The 16,652-nt window shown below is 40.5% G+C and overlaps 1 long non-coding RNA gene across 1 annotated transcript in view; it reads right to left on the bottom strand.

Annotated features, from left to right (window-relative positions):
• LOC141578411 (uncharacterized) overlaps positions 1 to 11,413 on the bottom strand; it is a 46,295-nt gene extending 34,882 nt beyond the window's left edge. Inside the window, exon 1 of the long non-coding RNA XR_012508804.1 lies at positions 10,521 to 11,413. This is a non-coding gene — a long non-coding RNA (uncharacterized LOC141578411). The remainder of the gene's footprint in view (positions 1 to 10,520) is intronic.
• Positions 11,414 to 16,652: the final 5,239 nt, after the last annotated feature.

Below are 16,652 nucleotides of genomic sequence, written 5' to 3'. Positions count from 1 at the left end.
GGTAAAGTCTGATTGTATACATCTTCTTGAATGTAAACTTCCAACAGGAACATAGAGTGAAGAATTTTTTAAAACAGGTTGAGAAAAAGATTTCTTACTACTTCTAGGTTCTATATTATGCTACTCAAAATATTCATAGCCAAAGATGCAAAATTGGGAAGAGAATTTGCCTTAGAAAATTTAATAAGCTGAATGTATTATATTAAAAAAATGAAACCACTGGAAAATTGTCATAAATTTTTAAGGCAAACAAGCAATCTATTTCTGTAATTAAAAAAAGAAAAAAAAAGTTGACCGAAAATACTTTATACTTCAGCTACTGGCTAATAAAAATGATACCTTCTCTATCCTAACTACTGATTTGGGTTTCTGGTTTTAAAGGAATTACATGTGGATGTATCCAACATTGTAGAAGACACATAGAATGCACATGACACCACAAAGGTGAGTCTAGCAGAGACTAATTTATTCTTTTCTAAAAATACATTATATTCTGAATTGCTATACATACCTTACGTATACATACTTGAATCTCTTCTACATCATCCCTGCTAAATGCTTATTTGGACCTGTGGTTACAATACCTCCAAGTTGTCCCTAAGGAAAGCCCATTCCACCTTTAAACAACTCCATTAAGAGTTATTTACATAAAAACATTATATTTTATAAGCTAGGCATTTTATAAAAATTAAGTAGAGACAGCCCTTGACATCTGTAGTTTATAATCTTTACTTCTCCCATTTTAATACATTATGGTAAAACAAAGCTTATATTGAGCAAAAGAAGCCACAGAATAAAAGAACACATTGTACAATTCAATTTATATGAAGTTCTAGAACAGAGACAACTCATGTTAATAATTGTTACAATAGTGATTTTGGAGATGGGTCATTTAACTGGGAAGGACCATAGGATATCTGGGCTGATGGAAATTATTTTTTATCTCAATCTGGGTGGTGTATATAGTTTTAAAATTTTTTTTTTCAATAATATTGGTGAGGGTCTGTTCTAAGTTTTTTAATAGCAGCCAGAATAAGTGTATAATAGCAGAAACAAGCACGTACTTTACAAAGAATAAAGCCTTGAATTTTTTTTAGTTTCACAACATTTATTAAAGATATTATAATAGGTTTGCCTTAATGTCTATGTATCCCTGTGAAACTGAAGATAATCCATATATGTGAGACACATATGAGTTAATTTGACCCTTTGTATTCAAATGTTGACATGTACCAAGTAGCAGATGGTAGGATGTAGACCATAGTGGTCTTATACAGGCTTAGAAAAATAAGTAACTTTTTTTTTTCAATCACAAATCCAGAAGAAATCATCATAGTCTTATTAACTGACACTCAACAGAAATAAATAATAGAAATGAATTTTTCAGGGCTTGATCTTTGTTTGGCAACTCAGATAACCGTCTTCATTTACTTTTCTGCCCAAAACTAAGGTAGCCATTTCTATTTGGTATATATGAAAACAGAAACATAGGAAAGTTTCTGTTAGGAAATACCTTATGTAGAGATACAATTTCCATTGCCTTTTTTCTGGGTGTTTGATAAGTATGGAGGTTATCATCGCTGTCTATTTTTATGTAAGACCGTGTTTCTTCTTATGGCTGTACTTTTGAACATTAAAAAAAAAGATCATTTAGCTGCTCCATCTCCGTGTAACCATAATAATGAAATGGTAAAAATTTAGAATAGAATTTGGACCTTTCAACCAAACCTATTACCCATATTCACTGGTGAATAGACTGTGACAATATTACCCATTATTTTGTACCATTACTTTGGTATTATACTTTTATGGAAGTTGCATCATGAAAGCCAATAATTACCATCATAGTGCTTTAAAATCTTTTCTTATAATACATGGTATTATATATTGAATGAATACATGAATATCATTAATAATAAATATTAAATATCATTAAATAATAAATCATTAGATAATAAAAATATAATTAATAAAAGCTAAGGACATTATTATTCATCTAGGATTGTTAAGGTGATTGTTCAAAACATGAAGTAAGAAGCATTTGGTTATATTTTTGCCTGCCAAGAAATATTGTCTACTGTATATAAATGTAATTTTTGGTACACTTTGACACCAAAAAAAAAAGTACTGCTTTATTCAACTTGTGAAAGTAATGTTAAATTTTATTTTGAGGAAATGTTAATATAGATACTCATTTATTATATATATTTAGTTTTTTTAAATCTCTTAAGAAGTCTAATAATATTGCCAGATGTTTTAAAGAAGATCTTAGAAAATTGTTAGGGTCAAAGGGCATAATCCAGAGAGTTTGGAAAGATGCTTTCAAAGTTAGTAAATAGTCCTTTTTCTCTAACCAGAACCTTTTGTGGGTTCTGTTAGTAAACTTCACCTTGAACCAGAAGATACTGTGAGTTATTTCCCAGGTCTTACTGGAGGAAGAAGATTTTTGGTGATAAATTGCCCACGTTGTGACTGACTACTTCAGAGTTTGGTTACTTTTGAACTTATTCTTGCTGGCCTGCTTTCAGATGAACACATAGCATCTACGTTAAATCATTAGTTTTCTTTCAGACAAATGACCATTGCAAGTTTAATAAAACAGATTTTATTCAAATAATATAAGAAGATGAAGATTTAAGATATTCTTAAATATTGTTTCTCTTTCAGAATGGCCATCTTAACTCTAGAGGAATATCATATCTGGAGTGTGAAAAATGTTCTTGCCAATGAGTTTTTGAATCTACTTTTCCAGGTATGTTTAAGGTAAATGACAGAGACCGAGGGCAGTGGTACCAGTAGTTCTACATCTTTTCCATTATGTAGTAGTTAGACAACTAGACTACAAAACCATATATTGTCAAAAGAACTGCATTAACCTGTACACCACCTGCAGATGGTAAGTTAGAGCGTGCATGCTTCTCAGAGTCACAATGTGCATGATAGGAAAGTAGAGTATAGCTGATAATGTTTATCTTAATAACTCATGATAGAGCAGATTGTAGACACATAGAAAAGAATTTAAAATGTAAAAGCCATTATAATTTGCTATTTTTCTTTACTTTTTTTTTTTTTTTTTAAGACCCTTCCTAACAAGTAAGGCAGTGTGGACAGAGACAAAGATCATAAGTCGGCAGCTGTAAATTTTTCACAAAGTATACAATCTTTCCAGTTAGGAGGTTATTTTAGATGCAAATCTGTTTCTTAATTTTCTTTTATTCTTTCTTTCTTTCTTTTTTTTTTTCTTTTTTTTAATTTAATTCTTTAGAAGGTCCAAAAAAGATTGAAGGAGAAAGGAGGAAAAAAAGCTGTCGGGGTGAACATGAAATCATAAAACTTGCCAGATTTTAACTATTTTCCAGTTAAAGTAGTTCTCTTTGCTCCAATTTAAAGAAACAACTTATAGTTTCCCATTTTTCATAGTTCTTCATAAATATATGTTGATTTAATAGTATTTTACAGGGTGTGAGTAGGGACAGACTGGAAGTTCAAGATTTGTAAATACTGACAGGTATATATAGAATAGATAAACAAGTTTATACTGTATAGCACAGGGAAATATATTCAAAATTTTGTAGTAGCTCATGGGGAAAAATATGAAAACAAATACACATATATTCGTAAAGTACTGAAAAATTGTGCTGTACACCAGAAATTGACACAACATTGTAAACAGACTATAACTCAGTAAAAAAATAAAAACAAGATAAAACTGTTAGAACACTATAAAAAAAGTAGTATTTTAGATTTTTCTTATTTTATTCTCCTTTTCTTATAAAAGCACCCCTATGAAGATCAATAAGGCTTGATATCTTTATATCTATCATGATCCTCCATTGTAAATACAGAGTAACCTGCCTGTGACACAGCTATGTTAGAATAAATGAAAATTGGACTCTTCCTGACAGCTAATAATTAATGTATATTTAAAGCATATGAAATCTGATATGTCTATGATACCCATTTAAATCAATCAGTTGCTCCACTGTCAGTTATCAGCCAGGATCTAAGTTGATGTCTTTATAAAATATAAATACATATAAAAATAATATAAACCTACTATAAACAGAAATGACTTGCTTAGTAATATGAAAATTGAGCAGCTATTTTTATCTCATTTAAAATGATGTCCTCAATTACTTTAAGTTATCATTAATTATATAAACATTTTGACCACTTAAGTTTGTGTCTGAGTCACCTTGCAGCTCTTACATAGCAAAGCATTTTGAACTTTTATATTGCCTTTCCTATTTTCTCATGTTTATCAGGGACTTGCATAGGCACTATTTTTTCTAGGACTCTATAAACAGATGTATGCCTGAGATTTTCTTTTGTGTCTGTGTTTCTAGCATTATATTACTGACAGATTTTTTTGTTGGTTATCAATCTAATTTTTTTTCTTGGTATATATAGTCCTTTCAGCCCTTTCAAATATATATATATGTAGTCAGTTTACAATGTGTCAATTTCTGGTGTATAGCGCAATGCTTCAGTCATACATGAACATACATATATTAATTTTCATACTTTTTCACCATAAGTTACTACAAAACAGTATTGGATATAGTTCCCTGTGCTATACAGTATGAACTTGTTTATAAATTGGGAGTTTGAGATTTGCAGGTACTAAATATTAACATTACATTTTATGATGCTTACTTTATCCCATATTCAGACATGCTTTTAAAACTTAATTTTCACTTAATATATAAGTAATCAGACTTACTCTAAATTGTTTTATTTTCTGTCTGTTTCTAAAATAGAATTAGCTAGTAAATTCAGTGATAAAAGCTTGAATTATACTTTTATTTTATTTGCCAAGATCCCACTCCTGGCTGACCATTTTGGGTATTTAAGTATAAAGTAAGTAAATGTCAGTAGAATTAGGAAACCATTCCTGTGGTAATATTATTTTCAGTCCTTTCAAATAAACTCAGTGCCCAATATTTTGCAGAGGAAGCATTCTAAACATGATCAGGATCTTCTATCTTGTACGTTTGTCAGAAAGCGTCAAATGTTAAACAGTTTGATAAACAGAATAGTGCACCACACTGACCCCTACCTATATCCATGCTCTAATCCTGAAATCTGTGAATATGTTATTTTACATGGCAAAGGGGATTTTGCAGATGTATCAGGTTAAGGACTCTGAGACAGGGAGATTAGCCTGGATTATCTACATGGGCCTAGTCTAACAACAGGAGTCCTTAAAAATTGAAAATCTTTCCCAGCTGTGGTCAGAAAGATAAGACTTTGGAAGAAGGATTAGAAAGCTGTAAAGCTGTTAGCTTTGAAGATAGAGGAAGGGCCATGGGTAAAGAAATGTGGGTGAACTCTAGAAGCTGGAAAAGACAAGGAAATATATTCTTCCTTTGACCTACAGGGCATACAGCCCTGCTGACATCTTGATTTTTAGCCAAATGATACCTGTTCCTGACTTGACCTACAGAACCATAAAATAATAAGTTTGTGTTGCTTTAAGCTGCAAAATTTGTGATAATTTGTTACAGCAGTGATAAAAATAAATATAGGTGAGGTAATCCAACTTTATGGATTGGAGGGCTCAGCATTTTAAAGATGTCAGTTCCCCTTCAACTGATTCAAAGATTTATATGTGCACATCAAAATCCCCAACAGTTAATTGTTGTTACTGTTTTTTTGTAGAACTTGACAAGCTGATTCTAAATACATAGAGAAGCGTGAAGGGCCAACAATAGCCAAGATGATATTAAAGAACAATGTTAAAGGACTTATAAAACAATATTAAGTCTATGTGATAACTACCTAAAGTTAGACATATAGACCAATGGAACAGCATTGAATTAAACCCTGTACCATACATGAACAGTAACTTTAGATAGATTATAAATCTAATATATTTGAAACATAAAGCAAAGCATCTGGGGGAGGGTAAAGCTCAGGTGGAATGTGTGCTTAGCATGCATAAGGTCTTGGGTTCAACTCCCAGTACCTCCATTAAAATAAATAACCTAATCCCCCACCAAAATAAAGCATCAAGAAAATAGTGTAGGAGATATTTTAATGACTTTGAAGTGGCAAAGAGTTCTTAAACCGGACAAAGCATGAAACATAAAAGAAGAGTTTTAAGTTGGACTTCAGTAAAATTAAGAATTATTTTTATCAAGAGATACCATCAAGAAAGTGAAAAGCTAAGCCACACGGTGGGAAAATATATTTGCTATACCTATATCCAACAAAAGACTTGTATCTAGGGCATATAAAGAACAAAAACCAGTGGAGAAAAAGGCAGAACCTCAATATTAAAATATGCAAAATAATTGAACAGGTGCTTCACACACACACAAAAAAATCCACATAAGCTATGAAAAGGGGCTGACCTCTTTAGTAATAATGGAAATACGTACTAAAACCACACTTGGAACACCATTAGACATCCACTAGAATAGTTAGTTGTTAAGTGATATGAAGCATTGGTGAGGGCAACAAGCAATGGGGACTCTTACACATGGCCAGTGGGAATATAAATTCTTACAAATACTTTGGAAATAGGCTTTTTGAATGAAAGTTATATGTGTGTGTGTGTGTGTGTATATGTACACACACACACATACACATACACACACACCCACACCCTATTACCAAGGGTAACCCATATGTGTACCCTTCAGAAACTTCTACATCTGAGCACCAAAGGACATCCAGAAAATTCTCATAATCACTATTTGTTATACCCCCAAATAGAAAATGACCCAAACACTTGTCAACAATAAATACATAACCATAAGTGGTGGCACATGCATACAAGTTGTATACTTTAAAGCAATAAAAAATATACTAGTTTACAGAAAACACTAGTGGATGAATCTTACATAATGTTGAGTGGAAAGTACGGGACCAAAAATTTCAAAAGCAAAAAAACCAATCCATGGTGGCTGAATTTAGGATGGTGAATCCATCAAAGGGGTGCCGTAGTAACTGGGAAGAAACCCAAATTGGAACAGCAATGTCCTGTTTCTTGACTGGATGAAGGTTACATAGATGTGTTTACTTTGTGAAAAATCATTGAGCTGTATACTTAAGATGTGTTCACATTTAAGCATGTATATTATATTTGCATTTTTTTAAAAAAAGTTTGCTTGCAAAAAAAGATATCCAAAGCCCAAGTATTTATCAGTAGGAGAATGGATAAAAGAAATGATAGTATATTCAAACAATGGAATACTACTCAACAATAAAAAAGAATCAACTACTGATACAAGGATGAACCTCAAAAGCCTAATTTATACATTTCATTGTCAGGTAAATTTTAACTCAGAAGGTAAACAAAACTGTAAACAGGCATGTGCCCTGGGGGGAGGGGTGCTGTAGCCTTTGTCTCCTCAGACCTGTGCCATTACTGGCACATCTCGCAAGAAGAGAGGCAGGGATCAGCCACAGCTACCATCTCCTCCTGTGCATAGTGCCTGGGCGGGGGTGGGGCTGAGGCCTGAATCTGCACGTGGGGGCGCCACAACCTCCTAGGCAGGACTGAGACTTGTTTATAGCCCGAGGCAGAGAGGATCTTTCTACCCTGACACCTCAGAGAACTTGTGCTGCCAAGAGAAACAAGGAGCTAAGATTTGGCACAGAGCATAGGTGGGGCTGTTCCGCAGTCTTCCCCGAGCCCACCTACAGACCGCCTACCCAAGGCAGAGCAGGCAGCTGCACAGAGCAGCAGAGTGACCAGCACGAGGAGAGAGCAGGTGGGCAGCCACCCACCTTCCTGGCAGGAACACAGCACCTGACCACGGTGCTGGGACGGGGTGTGATCTGCCCACCTGCCTCCCCCTGATCACAGCATCTGACTGTGGCATCAGGAGGGGGAGTGACCTGCCCGCCCACCGGGTAAGAGCTCAGCTCCTGACCTTGTGTTAGGAGGGGACACAATCTGCTAGCCAACAGCCACTGAGAGCAGCACAGATGAGGGCGCCAACAGAAGGCCTATGAAACAGCAAGCTGAGTTCGCAAAGCAGGGTGACGATACAAAGACTTGTCGATCAAATCATTAAGGGCACACCATCTCCAGGTTAAGTAGGTAACTGATACTCCTTAAGCCACGGTGCCAGAGAGATATGAGCAATGTGAAGAAGCAGAGAAACCACTCCCAATTAAAAGATCATGAGAAATCCCCTGAAAGCATGATCAAGGAAATAGACATTGATGGCCTACTAGATCAAGGTTTCCAAAAAAGAGTGATCAAAGTACTGAAGGAACTAAAAAAAATAGTGTTTAGGGATATAAAATATGTCAAAAATGAAATAGAAACTATAGAGAAGAACCAAGTAGAATTAGTAAACTCATTGTCTGAGATGAGAGCTGACCTAAAGGCTGTGCAAAGCAGACTAGAAAATACAGAAGAACAAGTATGTGATCTAGAAGACAGGACAACAGGAAGCACCCAATCAGAACAGCTGAGAGAAAAACAAATAAAAAACAATGAAAACAATATACGGGACCTATGGGGTAATATAAAGTGTGCCAATCTATGCATAATAGGAGTTCCAGAAGGGGAAAAAAACAAAGGGGATTGAAAAGGTATGGGAGGGACTCATGACTGAAAACTTCCCAAACCTAAAGAAGGAATCATATCCAAGCACAGGAGGCTCAGAGGGTCCCAAACAGGAAGAACCCAAACAGACCCACACCAAGGCACATCCTAATCAAGATAGCCAGAGTCAAGGATAAAGAAATGATCCTAAAGGAAGCAAGAGAAAAACAGAGTGAGTTACAAGGGAACCCCCATAAGGTTTTCAGCTGATTTCTCTACAGTATTTACAACAGCTAAGACATGGAAACGACCTAAAATGTCCATCAACAGATGACTGGATAAAGATGTGGGATATTTATATGATGGGATACTATTCAGCCACAAAAACTGACAACATAACGCCATTTGCAGAGACATGGATGCTCCTGGATAATGTTATTCTAGGTGGAGCAGAACAGAAAGAGAAAGAGGAATACCATATGAGATCACTCATGTGTGGAATCTTAAATATATGCAATGTCTTGTGGTAACTCACAGCAAAAAAAAAAAAAGTGACGAATGTATGTACGTTCATGTATAAATGAAAAATTGTGCTCTACACTGGAATTTGTCATAACATTGTAAAATGACTATTACTCAATAAAAAATGTTTAAAAATAAGTAAAATAAAATATAACCTTTAAAATACTGTATAATGAGAGGTGTGATGTTCTAGTATCTGTTCTAAGAAGTACGTTAGACACACATAAGAATAACCAATGGTCAGAAAGATCACATGTTACCAGCTACCACCCCATGCAAATTAATGGCATTTAGGAGATATTCATATATGTGTGTACATATGTAAAATATGTATTAGTATATATGTAAATCAAATAAAATATTATAATCTAATGTAAAATCATATCAGCAAAAGCACTGTGCTGACATAAGTATCTTGGTGTAAATAGATTACAATTTTTTATTGAGTTGTCATAATGGGAATATTGTGAACCAAGTGGAAGTTGTAAAAAAAAGTCATCCAAAAAAAAAAAAATCCTGACTACATGAAAAGATGCACAGTTACTATAAGGCCTCTCCCCTTATTTACTATCAGTGTGAGAAAGTCTCTTGGAATAAGTTAGGAGAATTAAAAACTCTTAACAAGACACAAAAATGCACTCTCTGTTAAAGAAAATAAACCAAAAGAAAAAACAAATGAATGGACAATTAAGATCCTACAGATAAAAATACCAATTTTTATGGGAAATATAGCCTTAAAAAATGAGATTATATTCTAATTTCACCTTTTGAATAAAGATATACAAAATTTAGCTGAATACCTTCGTATTTTGCACTTACGAAGAAAAAATGTATTTGCAATGAAAAAACAGCCATTATCCTGCCTTTTGAGTATTCTAAAGTTTTAGGTTTGAATATATTTCATCTTAAATGGTCTTAAGCACTATGCAGTGGTTGGTTTTTTAAAAATACCACTGTGTGTGGAACTTCTAAAAGTGATTCAAAAAATTTATATTTTTGTAATAATTAAGTAATGGCCCGGATATTATTTTTAACAAGACTACTCACCATGGAATGGTGCAAGATTTTTTCGATGAGTTTATATTCACACATGTTGAAGATTGTCACTATATTATGAGAAAATGTCAACCATGGCAGTATTTTGACTTGAAAACGAGATAAGCTGAGAAGCATATTTTAAGTATAAAATAAATGATTGCATGCCTTTAAAGACAAGAAAGTAAAAGCACGATAAACTCTGACTTTGACACACTTAAAATATAAAAATTAACATAATGTGATTTACACACTTTAACTCTTTCAGTACTTTCTCAGCCCCTTTCCCATTACACCTGCGTCCCCGCTCCTGACCCGCGGTGTACACACCCCCGATCACACGGGGGAGCGGGGACACTCACACCTGCATCCCCGCTCCTGACCCGCGGTGTACACACCCCTGATCACACGGGGGAGGTGGACCCGGGCGGTGAGGACCAGGGGCGCGGACACTCACCGGCTCCCTGCGGGCGAGGAGAATAGTCGAAGCGGGCCCGCCAGCGCACCCGTCCCCTCCTGCCCAGCCGGCCGGGGCCCCAGCTCGGTCAGGTCCACACACACCCCGGCAGGAAGCGGGCGCAGGCAGTGGGAAACCGGCGTAACTTCAGACAGTGGGCGGGGAGCGTCCTCCTCCCGCGGACACGCAGGCAGCGCTGTCCTGGAGCCTCCATGGCGCCGCCCGCTCAGTCCTGAGGAAAACAAGCTCCGCCCCCAGGGAAGATGCTGGCTGCTGACGCGGACTGCGTATGCGCACCGCCACCTAAGACACGCTGGCTTCGCGCGCCCCCTGCAGGTCCTCGAGGGCGGTGCAGGATACTCAGAACTCACTGTAGAACACATGACCCCTCCCAGCCAGGATGCTAAATCACTGGAAATCTCAGTGCCCTGGCCTCTTTGTTGATGGCACTGGCGATGCGCTCATCCAGCCATGCCTGCTCTCTTGCCTGGCACATGCCTCAGTCTTTGGAATCCCGCCTGAATCAGATTCTGTTCTGGAGGAAGGACAGGTGCAGAAGAATCTCAAAATTCCAGACTTAGAAGGTGATCAGGAACCCAAACTCAACTCTGTCAACTCCCTGGGGTCCCCTGAGGAGTCTGGTTTTCTCAGAACCATCTGCCCTGTGTCAGGAGCAGACCAAGCCTCAGGTAGCTTAGAGAGGCTATCATGCAGCACATGCTTTGGACGGTTCTCAGTTCTGACCTGCATGATTTTGAGACCCTTTTGTAACTCCTAACACTGTTTTCTCATACCTATAGTGATGGTTATTGACGACTGAGTTAATCCTCTTACAATGCTGAGGTGCTATTGTTCCTTGGAAAACAGAATATTTTGAAGGGATCAACTTTTTATCACTTCCCCCTAATTAAGTATGTTTTTAAAATTAGAAATGTTTCAGGGAGCACTCAGGTCCTCCTCTTGCACCAGTTCCTGGTGTTGGCAGTTTCTGCTCTGAGCTCCAGATCCTGATCCTTCCGGTGGTCTATGGTGATGCCAGTGTGTGCATGCTCTTCCTTGTGCACCGGTGTGGAAAGGAGACAGCCCTTCCTCTACATGAGGCTGCAACATTCTGACACTCAAAGCAGGCACAATGAAGAATCAGCTAGAGCCCCCTGTACCAGCTGTCCCAGGTAGAAACATCACCTTCACCACAGTGTTCCTGTGCTCCTATCAGGCCTTCACTACTCCCAGCGGGCCATGCATGAGCAGTGTGACAGGTGACTGCCTGTCCCAGCACAGCATGGTGGTGATGATCCCACCTTATCTGTTTGTCTTTGGAGTGTCCCCACACCTCTCTGAGCTTCACTTTGCTCTTCTCACAGGCAGGGTTGTACAGGCATGAACCTCACAGTGTTATGATAGGTAGTCATGGTAGCTGCTCACCCAGTGCAGGCTCTGCCGAGAAGGCTGCTGGGAGTGCTGTGTGTCTTCACACTTGTCCTTCACTCTCCCCAATGAAAACACTCTTGGCCTTATCCTTCCCTGGCCTGTGGCCTTTCTGTGTTTGCAAAAGAACATGGAAACAATCTGTTTGCAAAGAAGTTTTGAGGTTCTGTCCATCTGGTCCAGGAAATGCTGACTCTGCTAGATGTGCTGTTGGGTGGGCTCTCATGGGAGAGGCTTGGGCAGGACTTCCCTTGGCAATAAGCTGCCCCACCCAGGCCTTTCCATGATCCAGACTCCTGGGACCAGGGTGCAAATCCCCAGCTCCCCACTTGTCAACAATGTGACCTGGGCAACTTTCTCAAACCCAAGCTTTGTCCACCCAAGGTCATCAGAGATGGGGGATAACAGGATGTCCTGCACAGAGTGTCTGTGCAGATTAAGTGAGGTAGAACAGACAGAAAAGTGGTGGGGCCTGGCCCATTGGTTGGCAGAAGGGAGCTCACCATGTGCAGCAATTTCCGCGGGTCACCCAGCAATCTGCCCAGAGGCTTAGCCACTCCATCACTATCATGTGTCTGAAGTCCACTTAAACACATGGGAGAGAAACAAACACATATTCTGAGTGTAGCTGCCACAGGGAAAAGTGTATCTGAGCGGGGAGTAATACCAGAGGGTGATCAGGATGGTGGAAGATGCCCCCTGAGGTTGGGCAGACTGGAGCTGCCCTCCAGAGCCTGGGGTTAGTGAGGATGGGCTTGTAGAAATGCCTCTCTCCTTTACCCATCAATGCTAGGTCCTGCGGGTACTGAGTCCCACAATCGGTGTGCTGCTAGTGCCCTCAGCACAGAGAAAAACCCAGGGGTTCCCACAAGGCTTCGGCCACGTCCTTTGCTTCCTGAACTCCCATTCTGGTGACCCCACCTGGGATGCAGAGATGAGGTGAGGCAGGGGCTTGTGCTGTCAACACCACTACTCTACCCTGGGAATCTGACACACAGTAGGTGCTCGGTAAGTCATTGTTGAATGAACAGCAGTACTGGGCCAAGTTTCTGTGGGTGTCTGTGCCCCCAGATCAGGGACCCCTCAGGGCCCACCTCACAAGTGACATGAAAATAATAATGCCACCAGGAGCAATAACAGTTCCTCAGAATAAGTGGGCTTTTCCAAGCACTCTCCACCTTTTGCAAAGGCCTCCCAGCAGGGAAGTGGGCTGTCAGGGGCAACACTGCACTCTCCACTGTAACAAGGAGAAAGCCAAGGGCCACAGAGAGGAGTGCCTTTCCAGTGTCACTGCTCACTTTCCCACCTTTTGGGAGACTGGGAGGCTTTTCTACTACATTCTGGCTCTGAAGCCCCAATACTGTTTGGACATGCCTCCCTCCCTGGAGCAGGGAACCACTAAGTGACCTGTCACTTGTCACCAAGCAGACAGGCTCATTTCAGCTCATTGTGCCACCTGCAGGTTGTACTAGTAGCAGGATCCTCTGGGAGACATCACACTCTCCCAACCTGAAAACAGGTGAACAGCTCACAGGTTTCCTGGAGAGGATGGTCACATGGCCTTGATCTGGCCAATCAGCATTTTCCATCCTCCCTGGCCACTGTGATTGGCTCAGGGCTGGGCACCAGCCCAATCAGGCTCCACAGAAGTCAGGCCTAGTTACTGGAATCCTGGGAGCAGAGAAGTTCTATTTCAGTTGGGAGTTGAGGGGTGATGATGTCAGCCTGTGGCAGTTGGTGACTATCTTGCTCTCATAAAGGCAGAGCCATGTGAAGATGACACCAGTGGCAGAGCCCAGAGGTGGGGAAGGATGACTTCTGCTGATGTGACTGAGCACCAGGTACAGCCCTGCCTGAACCAATCTCCCTGTGGATGTCTCAGTTAGGTAAGTCATTCTCTCCTGCCCTGTTTGCTTCTTTAAGCCACTTTGGTTTTCTGTCACTGGTTTTAAGAAAAACTTTGACTATTCCTTCAAGCTGGCTAAATGGAGACCCTGGAACTGCAACAGTGTGGTGACAGGCAACAATGTGGCTAATAGACTCCAGAGGCCTCTGTTCAAACAGGGGATTGTAAATGACAAGGGAGAGTACACATGGCCTCAGTGAACAGATTTGCTAGTGGTAGCTAGCAGTTCCTGGATGTTAGAGTGCATGCACTCAGCCAAGTCTCAGCTCTGCTCTCACACCTGCTAACTCATACATCTCCTCTCCCACCTGCCCGGCCTAGGGGGGCTGGACACCCCCGGGCACCTGAAACAGCCCAGGGCTTTGTGTTTTAATTTACACAGGCTGCCCCCACTTCTGAGGGTGAGGGTGACTGGGTTCTAGTTTACAGAGAAAACAGACTAGACGGTCTCACTGGTGAGCTGTGGGGGTGGGATCCCAATCTACCATCTGACCTATGACTTCAGAGTGGCCAGCCTCCCCACCCTCAGCCAGGATGCTTGCTAAGCCTAGGGGCTCAGGAGTCCTGCTCCCTCCAGCACCCCTCCTGGAGGTGAGAGTGGGGGTTGGCTCTTCCCTATACAACATTCACACCTGCAGGGGCACACGTGTGACCTCACAGTCTGTCATCCCTTCCTTATGACCTGGGCCTCCTTGGCAGGGCATGAGAGGTGCCTTGATGTGTGAGAACTGCAGTTCATGGGTTCATACGTGGGCAGGTGCACCATGACTGAGAGGACAGCACCCCAATTTAAGCCCTCTCCATGCTCAGATGATCACATCCTGGAATTGAGGGGTTCCCAGGGGTCAGGTGGCCAATTCTGGCCTTAGGGGCAAATTCTTATCACCCAGGGGGCTAAGTTTTAAATTAAATTACACATTTACAATTCAATAGTCAAGCCCCCTTCTCAGCAGCCTTGTAGCCTCTCAGCTTTTACCCCTCGTTGTGACCATGTTCTTAGCTTCAAATTGAGTGCCATTATGGACATGAACATGTCCCTGTCATGTGTCACGTTCAGAGTAAGGGGCCACCCAAAACTCCCCTCCCTTCCCCTTGTCGATACCTCCACACAGGGAGTAGGGCCCTTTCGATGCAGTTGTGCAAATGTGTGAGCTAAGGGTTTAGAATGACCAGGCTAGGAGGGGTCTGCCACACATAGCAGGGCAGGTGGGTTGGCAGGGGGTGATGGTTCACTTGTAAAACTCAGCTGGTGTCAGGCAGCAACAACAGACTGGCAGCCAAGGGCTCAGCTGGTGCAGAGTAAGCGGATTAAATGTGTTCACCCAGACGCCTCGGGGATGGCAGCCCTAGAGTAAGACTACAAGTGAGGAAGGTGGAGGGTCCCCAGTGCCTGGACCTCCACCTTCTAAAAATCAGGACTGAGATGTGGCTTTGAAATCAGAACACTGGGGTTCAAAGCTTCCCCCACCACTTGGTCAATAATTCAAAGCAAATGAGCCTCAGTTTTCTCTTGTGTAAAATCGGAACATTGAAGCCTCTCCCTCTGAGGGTGTGGAGGGAAGTAAATGCGGTGACAGCAGAGCACAGGAGATGTCTGGGCTGAGCCTGCACACAGGCAGGCCGTTGTTGCTGCCATGACCACCGTCTTCCAGGGCAGGGTCTGCACACTCTCCCTGTGAAGGTCCAGACAGTAAACATTCTAGGCTTTGAGGGACATACAGTCCCTGTCACAACTACCACCTTCTGCTGTTGGAGGACAAAGGCAGCTCCTGCAGTATGTAATCCAGGCTCGCACCCCCGCTTCCTGGGATAAGTATTCCTGAGATACAATTGTCACATAACTTTGTTGGCTTTAGGTGTGCAGCATAATGACTTATTACATGTGCATATTGTGAAATGATCACTGCATTAAGTTTACTTGACGTCTGTCTTCAGTCTTCACCCATAGTCACACACTATTTTCCTTGTGATCAGAAATTTTGAGAGGTAATCTCTTAACAACTATCAAATGCACAGCACAGTATTGTTAACTACAGTCACCTTGCAGTACATTATGTCCCCAGGACTTGTTTATCTTCTAACTGGAAGTTTGTACATTTTGATTATCTTCCCGAATTTCAATCACCCCCTGACTCACCTCTGGCAACCACCAACCTGATCTCTGTTTCTATGGGTTTCGGTTTATTTTGTAGATTCCACATATAAATGAGATCATAGGTATTTGTCTTTCTCTGTCTTATTTATTTCACTTAGCATAATACCCTGAAGGTCCATCCAAGTTGTCACAAATTGCAGGATTTCATTTTTTTAAAGTCTGAATAAGATTCCATTATATATACATATATATGTGTCACGTTTTCTGTATCCATTCATCTGTTGATGGACACTTAGGTTGTTTACATATCTTGGTTATTGTAAATAATGATACAGTGAACGTGAGGGTGCAGTTGTCTCATTGACATAGTGATTTCATTTCCTTTGGATATATTCCCAGCAGTGGACTTGCTGGATCATACGGAAGTTCTAATTTTAAATTTTGGGGGAGTCTTCTTACTCTTTTCCAGAGTGATGGCACCAATTTACATTCCCACCAACATTGCAGAAGTTTCCCTTTTCTTCACACCACCACCATCACTTGTTATCTCTTGTGTTTTGATGACACCCACCCTGACAGGTGTGAGGGGATATCTCATTGTGGTTTTGATTTGCATTTCCCTGATGGTGAGTGATGTTGAGCACCTTTTCATGTACCTGTTAGACATCTGTGTGCCTTCTTTGGAAAAATGTCTATTCAGTTC

The sequence above is a fragment of the Camelus bactrianus genome, chromosome 8 (genome assembly GCF_048773025.1).
Source record: "Camelus bactrianus isolate YW-2024 breed Bactrian camel chromosome 8, ASM4877302v1, whole genome shotgun sequence".
Lineage (NCBI taxonomy): Eukaryota > Metazoa > Chordata > Mammalia > Artiodactyla > Camelidae > Camelus > Camelus bactrianus.
Note: the sequence above shows the minus strand (reverse complement) of the source record. Positions and strands in the feature narration are given on the sequence as shown.